A 9,426-nucleotide genomic window follows, 5' to 3' on the forward strand; every position below is an offset into this window, starting at 1 on the left:
AAATAAAATGATGGAACATCCAGGAGTCTGCTTGAGTTCAGAAATTCTACAGATACGGTTAAATCTAAAGCCCCCTAACATAGCATACCAGCCCAGGTCGCTGAAAATAGCACTAAAAGACACTGTACATCTCTCTCCTTTAGTGGTCAGTGATCGTGTTTTCTGCTGTGATGCGCTCTCATTAAAGATGGCATGACAATGGAGTGTATGAGAAGAGTATGTGAGAGGGGGTGGAGCCAGGCAGTCGGGGAGAGGGGACTGACTGGATGTCAGCCAATCCATCACGTGTGTTCCATCTTCCTTTCCAGTCTATTTAATGCCTATATTTCCCATAATAAAGGTTGGAGACTTAGATTACTAAAGAGCTATTATAAAGATCAATTACTATCATTTGTTGTCCTGAAAAGTGAAATAGGTGTGTGTGTGTGTGTGTGTGTGTGTGTGTGTGTGTGTCCCAATAGCCCCCTGGTTCCCACTGAACATCAGTGGTCATTCAGAGAGGAAATATAAACTAAAAGGGCCGCTGGTTAAACACTCTCGTACCATGAAGGTTGCTGTAAGCCTAAATAATGTATTCTTCCCAAGACCTACACAATTTGTATCCGATGGTGTGGGGTTTTTGCAGTTTGGTAGATTGGTCACAAGAGGGCGATGTTATAAAAGTTGTAGTGAACGTCAACGACCTGTTCTCTTTACTCAGTACCGTGCGTGGAGGTTAGGCTGTCTGGTGTGGTGACAGGGACCACAGTCTTCTGATCAGCTACACTTTGATTATTTGAGCTCTTTTTATTAAACCATCATGTATGTCTTGTGTCTTTATTAAAATAAAAATGAATGAAAACAGAGCAATTAAGTTAAATCATTTTGTTCAAAATGTAATATTAAACAAAACATTAAAAGCATTGACATTCACTTCATTATCAGAGAGAATGGAAATAAGTTATGTATCATTGTAGCTTCAGATGAACCACAGACAGTGGGAACTGTGTAACAACACTGGCTGTTTGACTCCGCTCTCTTTCAAGGGAACACAAAGTACATCACAAATAAGCCTCATGACTTGTCATGTGAACTGCTCTGATTTGATTTGATTCTAGAAAAATATAGCCAGCTTGAACAGTTTTTCACAGCATCGTGTCCTGTTGTCTGAGCAAATGAGATCTTTGAGAGTTATGATGTTGGAGGAGTTGGAAAAATGAGCCGCAATCTTGGAAGAAAAGGAAGTCTCATGGATTTGACACAATTATTACAGAAGTCTCAGTCATCAATCTGGTGCTCAGTGCTACAGAGCTCCATGCTAATGGTGAAGCATATGGAGGGAAGGTGTTGGCGTACTGCCTGTCTCAGATTGATGAGGGGGTTTCCTGCTGAATAATATGATGGTGATGTCACCATAGGCTGCTTTCCTACTGACCTGTGGGATTTCCCTCTTCTCAGGAATGTGCTGAAACTACTAAAACTCGGATCTGCAGAAATCTGCTTTAACGCTGTACGCTTTACACACACACGCGTGATTATTTTTAAAGCTGTCAGCTCTGCTGTGTATGAGCAGCTCTGCAGAGGAAAGAGGCGGACAGGCTGTGTTTCCTGTTGCGGATACAGTGGTGTGTTAGAGAGGAGGATACGAGAGGCTGTTTTGATATCAAAGCTGAAACAGATACAAACACTATAGACTTTCAGAGGATACTTGGATCTGAGGTCCAGACCTCTTTGAACTGTGGTCTCTCTTTGAAGCTTTTTGAAATGTCACAGATCACAGACCTCCTCAAGCTCAGCTTTCCAGTTCTGGCTAAAGTTTCTGTTCTTCATCACATGAAGAATGTCTCTCCTCCTCCTCCTCCTCGTCATGGGAGAATGCTCTCTCTCAGCAGAGGAAGTTAACCTAAAAAATAAATGACAACCCAAAGCGTTACACCAGCGCAGGCTGGTTCTTCAACACAGTCCAACATTTATCTCCAGATGTTTTGCTCAGAATACGTCAGAAGGCTGACAGCTGTTTTCTGGGTCTGTGGTTTGAGTTCAGGTTCAGCATTTGGGATCCAGCTGCATAATCTCGTTTTGCTCTTTTTGCTTTTTTGTTCTCAAAAAACACGTTATGATTAAAAAAAAAAGCTTCATACAATGTGGATTGCTTATTTGTCTATTTATTTACAACTTAATTATGCACAGCTATGCATAGACTTTTTTACCTTCCAAAAGTTTTCCTATTTAAAAGTGTCATAGTGATGTGTCTAATAGACACCACAAAAGTTTATGACAATACAAAAACGGCCAGAAATAACTGACACTGACATTGTTCTGTATAACTTTGCCTTTTCTGGAAAGTGCGCAGTAAGCAACTGCCACAACACTTAACATTTAACAGAGATGACGTGGCCTGTCCTTCCCTTCTCTACTTTGTTCTGTAAAATGGATTCTTGGAAAATATTTTGTCCTCCTTTTAATGTGCAAGTCTTACTCAAAGATGAGGAAGTATAAAAGTACCACATACTATAACTTCATTCCGTTTGGCCCCAGACGTAAGTGCGGAGTAATTACACAGGCTGAGACAAAGCTGTGATAATAAGCAGGCAGTCAGTTTTATTAGAGGAGGAGAAATGAAGGGAAAGTCCAGCTGCTCAGGCCTGAGAAACAGGCAATGTCAGACTCGCACGTCGCGGCCTGTCTGCTGATCCACCTGCAGCGCGCTGTTCATCAGCAGTGCAGATGGAGGGAACTGAACCTGGATCAGTATTTGTAATCCATACTGAATGAATCTAACACGACTAGTTTCAGGCTGTTCATTACAACAAAAACTCAGTTCAGAGAGTCTATACGCTGATGTACTATAGCAAGCATTACATCACTGATGTAGTAGAGGAAACATTACATCACTGATGTATTAGAGGAAACATTACATCATTGATGTAGTAGAGTAAACATTACATCACTGATGTAGTAGAGTAAACATTACATCACTGATGTATTAGAGTAAACATTACATCACTGATGTAGTAGAGTAAACATTACATCACTGATGTAGCAAACATTACATCACTGATGTAGTAGAGTAAACATTACATCACTGATGTATTAGAGGAAACATTACATCATTGATGTAGTAGAGTAAACATTACATCACTGAAGTAGTAGAGGAATCATTACATCATTGATGTAGTAGAGTAAACATTACATCACTGATGTAGTAGAGGAAACATTGACTCATTGATGTAGTAGAGTAAACATTACATCACTGATGTAGTAGAGTAAACATTACATCACTGATGTAGTAGAGTAAACATTACATCACTGATGTAGTAGAGGAAACATTGACTCATTGATGTAGTAGAGTAAACATTACATCACTGATGTAGTAGAGGAAACATTATATCACTGATGTAGTAGAGTAAACATTACATTACTGATGTAGTAGTGGAAACATTACATTACTAATGTAGTAGAGGAATCATTACATTACTGATGTAGTAGTGGAAACATTACATTACTAATGTAGTAGAGCAAACATTACATCACTGATATAGTAGGACAAACATTACTAAGCACCTTTTAAAATGTTGGTGCCATGAGGAGCTGTACCTGTTCACCACAAACCTGCACACATAGATGTGATGGCCATTCTTTAGTTCAGATGCTAAATAGCCTGTTTCTCTGACTACAGGGAGACCAGTGTGAGCATCTGGAATGACCCAGGAACATGGCACAACTGCTTTTCCTCAAGACCCAACAGGTGCAGGACCCCAGGATGTTAAAAGCTCTGTGCAGGACACAAGGATGTAAACAGCTTTGCTGCACATATCATCTGAGTAATGCTAGTCTGAACCTGAGCAGAGCCCAGACGGGCAAACCCTGACATCACACCCGTGCAGCAGACCTGTTTAACAGACCTGTTTAACAGACCTGTTCAGCAGACCTGTTTTGCAGACCTGTTCAGCAGACCTGTTTCACAGACCTGTTCAGCTGTTATTTGTCTGCATGCAGACAGGCAGAGGAGCACTAAGGCCGAGGTATTAAGAGAAAGAATGTGGATGTTCTGTCTGAAGGAGATTCATATAATTCTTAATACATGGGAGTTAAGGGACTACATGATACCTGCTGTAGAATAAATATAATGGCAGTCTGTTCCTTCATTCTTCCTCTGTTTATTTGTTTAGCATCACCATAACAGTGCCTAAGGTAGGGATTATCTGTGAATGCACCTGATATTCACATGTCTACTTTGCTGAATGAGTAACAAAAAGAGAAGCCATTATTCTGAAGTCATCTAGCAACAGTTCTGATCAGTTGCTATTATCTTTGTCAAAACCTAATGGCAACCAAAAACAAAACAGTGAACACCCTAAACACCCACCCTTAAACACCCACACCTAAATAAACACCCGCCCCTAAACACCTACTCCTTAATGAGTGCATGAATGTGGACCTTGTGTCGATACTTGTACCAGAGGCATCCACCCTAAGCCCATGTACACAAGGAAAGTACCTGAAGCGCCAGCTGTCTCTGTCTTGTGTAAACCTGACAGGTATGTGCGATGAACACACCCTTCCAGACCTGCGTGAAGACTCATTTTTGCAGAACACTTTCATGTCCTGTAGCATGGTTGCACAGGTAGGACAATCACCTTTCCTTCTTCATCCTTCTTGCTCCTCTGCGAATGCTAGACTGTACATGGCTTGGGAAATTCCACTTGACTGTCATGAGTCAGATCATGTGATACTAGAATAGTATATAATGTAGATATATTGGGATGTACCGTTGAAATCTGAAAAAATGTAAATCTTTAGAGAACTGTCTGACATGAATCATATTTTGATGGTAGCAGTGTCTGGAATGACTATAACGATGTATTTCAGATGGATGACTCAGAAAATGAATCGTTAAGGGGTTCATTTTCCATTAAAGTAAATGAAGTAATGAAATAGTAATATATGGTTACTTTAAGTCACAGTAAAGGCCTTTAGTAAAGAACTGAAAATATACGAGTGTAAATGCTGAGTAAACAGATTTTGAATATTTATAAACTGGTCCATAAAGTAACTAATGATCCTAGAAGTATCAGTAACCAGAGTAACAGCACAGAATCTCTGATTGTTGTATTTCCTGTTTAAACATAGTTTTACTAGTTTAGTTTTTGAATGTTTGAAGGATCTTTACTGAATTATCTTCATGAGTAAATATTGGAATTAAATAAATGTATGGTACTAAACTTAAAAATTGACCTGATTATTAAGACTTATGGCTAGATGCTTGTCTGAGAAGGAATCAGATTTTGCTGTAGTCTTAATAGGTTATTATTATTAGTAGTAGTAGTATTGCTGGTAGTAGTAGTAGTTTAGCATTACATATAATACAATAATACAATATTATAATAACACAATAATAGTGATTTTTCAAAATGATAAGGGCCATCATTATACTTTACATTAATTTAGATGAAATACCAGAAAGTGCCTGGGTATTATCAAAATTGTTTAGCCAAACGCTGCTGAACTGATAGGAGTGAAGGAATGCACTCATTTTCAGGTTTGATATAGTCTTCAATTTAAAATTAGATTACAATTTCAACATGTTGTGTACTAACATATTCTGATTCTATTAAACTCTGACTATATACTGCTCAGATTGGTGTGGCTCAAAATACAACTTTATTTCAGAAGCACAAGACCTCGGAGTAGCATGTCCTTGCGTAGCTGCCCCATATAAAACCTAATATAGCATTCAGAAAGATCCTTGGAACAGACCAATGTCAGCGACACAGTTTTACATTCTAATGCATAATTTCAAACCCTCAACTTTTTTGGATACTTGTTATTTTTTATTGTACCCTTATAAAATATAGCTGTTAGAAATGAAATAGTTTAACCTGGAGCAGGCATCTAACAAAAACGTCACCACAGACCAGGAGAGGAAGTTGGAACAGTGTTGATGTGTGTGGTTTGGGCTGTGGTGGGAACCAAACGTGTGCGTTCTCTTTTCCTACGGGCTTGTTTTACCCTTACTGCTGTTCTTGGTTTAAGCAGCATCAGGGTGAAATTCTAAAGTGTAATAATGGAAAAACATTTGTGACTGAGTGTTCTCATGAAGTGGGTATTCATCAACTTGTTTTTTCTTTCTCTTGTCTGAAAACCAGATTGATAAAGTCACTCAGGTGAAGCCAATCAGAGCCAGAGTACTGTCATCACTGGCTGTTTGTGTGTGTGTGTGTGTGTGTGTGTGTGTGTGTGTGTGTGTGTGTGTGTGTGTGTGAGTGTGTGTGTGTGTGAGTGTGTGTGTGTGCATGCATGTGTGTGTGTGTGTGTTGTGTAGTAAATTGTAGACTCACAGCTGTAGCTGGTGGGGCTCTCTCTCTCTCTCTCTCTCTCTCTCTCTCTCTCTCTCTCTCTCTCTCTCTCTCTCTCTCTCTCTGCATATATTTGGAGCAAGAGAATTAGTAACAACCTTCACAGTTGAACAACTGTTCATATACACATTATTCCATCTTATTATTGCGCAACCCATAGGGTGTTTGGACAGACACATCCTCGAGTTTGAGCAGCTGAAATCACTAAAATGATTTGAGTTAAATTTTAAATTTGAGTTAAATGGGTCCCATTATTCTGTGCGAAGTCCCGTGGGTCATTTGGTAGACACACTACAGCCTTCCTGGTTGAACCATCTGTCCAGAAATGCCAGCTTACCTGCTCTGCTCTTAATACAACCATTACACCCTGCCAACTTTATGTCCTCATTTACAGAGAATGTGTGCTCACCTTTAATCGAATCGTTCACCGTGCAGTGGAGTTACCAACCGAGCCCCCTACGTCATGGTTCTGATGAACGCAGACAGCTCAGGGCACAGGAGTGGGACTAGACACCTGGGGGCGGGGCCACAGCAGGTGAGAGTGTTTGTTTGGAGTCCTCCTCCATGTGCCACTTCTATCCTTCACATGACCACAGCACCACCACACACCTAGCCCAGGTTTGGGCTTACATATCCCGTAAGTACTGTGGCTCTTGCTGGAACATGAGATTTAATTAACATAACCCTAATCCTGACACTAGGTCTGAGTGTTTCTAAGTATTGGAAATCATGTTTTATAGAGAAGGGCTGAAATATGGGTCTGCCAACTGTAATTTTTATCTTGTGTTGTTTTGTTTTAGTTTTAGTCTTTTAGTTTTTCTGTGCAGTGTGGATTAGTTCATTCGGAGTCTGATTTCTGTGCAGTGTGGATTAGTTTAAGATGAGAGGTGGTTTTTCTGAGGGCACTCCTAACTTCACTCCTAACTTCACTCCTAACTTCAATTCAACTTAAATTCCTTCATTATTCAGCTTTTAGTATTTTATTCTAGAACACACTGTTATAAGTGATATTATATTATTTATAGTACAGCACAAGGGTGGCATATAACTACTGTCAGTGTGTTAAACTAGTCGAATATTAATTGGAACATTGTGTGTGTTTATCATAATTGCTAGATTTAATGCATATCTGAAGAGTTAACAGTTGTGGTAAAACAGTGAGTGATAAAGAAAGCATCAGCAAGTTTGGTACCTGGCAAGAACTCCAGAACACGGCGCTCAGGACACAGCTTGGGTGGAGCAGGAGTGTGTGCTGACAACTCAGGAGGCTAAAACAGGAACGGTGTGTCCTGAGGAGAAGTGAGTGTCTACCTGCAGTCCGACTGCAGTGAACAACAGAAGAGCTCAGTGTAGTCTCAGATAAATAGATGCACTGATGGAGGACACACGATGAAGATGGAGATGATGAAGAAGATGATGATAATGAAGATGAAAATGATGAACATGATGATGATGATAATGATGAAGATGATGATGGTTTTGATGAAGATGATGATGATGAGGAGGAGGAGGATAGGAGTAACTGATGGCACATTTATAAAACACCGCAGCAGGTCTGAGACCTGGTGGACATCTGTCTTCAGTACAGTACAGTGCTGATGACAGATCTTACACTTTTATTATTGGAAGGGTAACAGTACAGAGACAGTCAGGTCATCAAAGTTCTGAATGACATTTCTATTTCCACCACTAAGAACAAACCTCCAGACTTCCAGACCATCACCTCCTTAAGTGCCACTATGTTCAGTCTTAAAATGTCTTTGAAGTAATGTGGTAGTTACGTTCAACATCACATGACATTCCAGTAAAGCAGATCGCTGTGTTTAACGTGTGGTTGGTGTGGTTCTAACACTGGAGAAGCTCATGCTAAACTGGGTCCAGCAGGAGGTGACCATGGATCAGAGGCTCTGTAAGGCCCTTCCTCTGTCCCCATACTCTTCCTCTGTCCACATACTCTTCCTCTGTGTGTGTGTGTGTGGCATATGTGTGTGTGTGTGTGTGTGTGTGTGTGTGTGTGTGTGTGTGTGTGTGTGTGTTGGGAGGGTGTTTGTAAGTTTCTTTTGTGTATATGTGTATGTGTGTCTGGATGAGAAATTTGGGATGAAGGGGCGTGTGTTTCTATATGGGACATTTCAGGCAGGGCTGTGTTTGTGTGTGTGTGTGTGTGTGTGAGAGAGAGAGAGAGAGAGAGAGAGAGAGAGAGAGCAATAGAAAGGATTAGTGTTCTGCTGGACAGCAGTGCCAACAAGCACCATAGTGTGCCCTCTCAGCACCATGGCAACGACATGAACGGCATGAAGCCCACTCAAAGACCCCCATTCCTCTGCCAGTCTTCAGCGACACACACACATGCCAGTGACTTAGTCTGACACTCTGCTGGGTAGTTCTTTCTTCAAAGTCATTTAGAATACCCACTTCAGTATGCAAAACTAGACCCACATACTGCAAAGAAAGATTTGGCACCTCATAGAAAGTAAGACAGCTGGACTGTGTAGCATATCAAGCGTTTAACGTAAGAAGAGAGAAAAGTGCGTCTCCAAACATTTAAAATCCTGACAGGCTGAATGTTTTCATTTACTAGAGTTGGATGTCAGTTCTTTGTGTTCTTTCATGATTTCCATGCAAATTACCAATTTATCGGACATTTCTAGAAATGGCTCATGGGTACAAATTCTTCCAGGCAGCCTCTGACAACAAGAATGGGCATCTTATCGAGAGAAAAACAGCCCAGCATATCATACTGTCTGGAGTGACAGGTATAGAGGAGGAACTGTTTCATTCAGGAGGCCTCCTGGGACCACGATCATGATTCCAGCCAGCTAAAACAAAGCAGAGGCAGGAAGCAGAGAAAAGAAGTGCCTGGCCTTCCAGCCGTGATGGTGTCCTCACGTCAGTGTTGGGAGGACTACCAGAGTTTGAGCAGAATTTCACACACTTTGTCAGAGATTGAAGCTGCAAGGAAGAGGCCTTCCTGAGTGCTTCTGGGTCCAGTGTCTTTTTGTGTGCATGTGTGTGTGTATGTTTGAGAGAGTATGTGTGTTCCTGTGTATGTGAACATGTGTGTGTGCATGTGTGTGTATGTGTGTGT

This window comes from Electrophorus electricus, chromosome 25 (genome assembly GCF_013358815.1).
Source record: "Electrophorus electricus isolate fEleEle1 chromosome 25, fEleEle1.pri, whole genome shotgun sequence".
NCBI classification, from domain to species: domain Eukaryota; kingdom Metazoa; phylum Chordata; class Actinopteri; order Gymnotiformes; family Gymnotidae; genus Electrophorus; species Electrophorus electricus.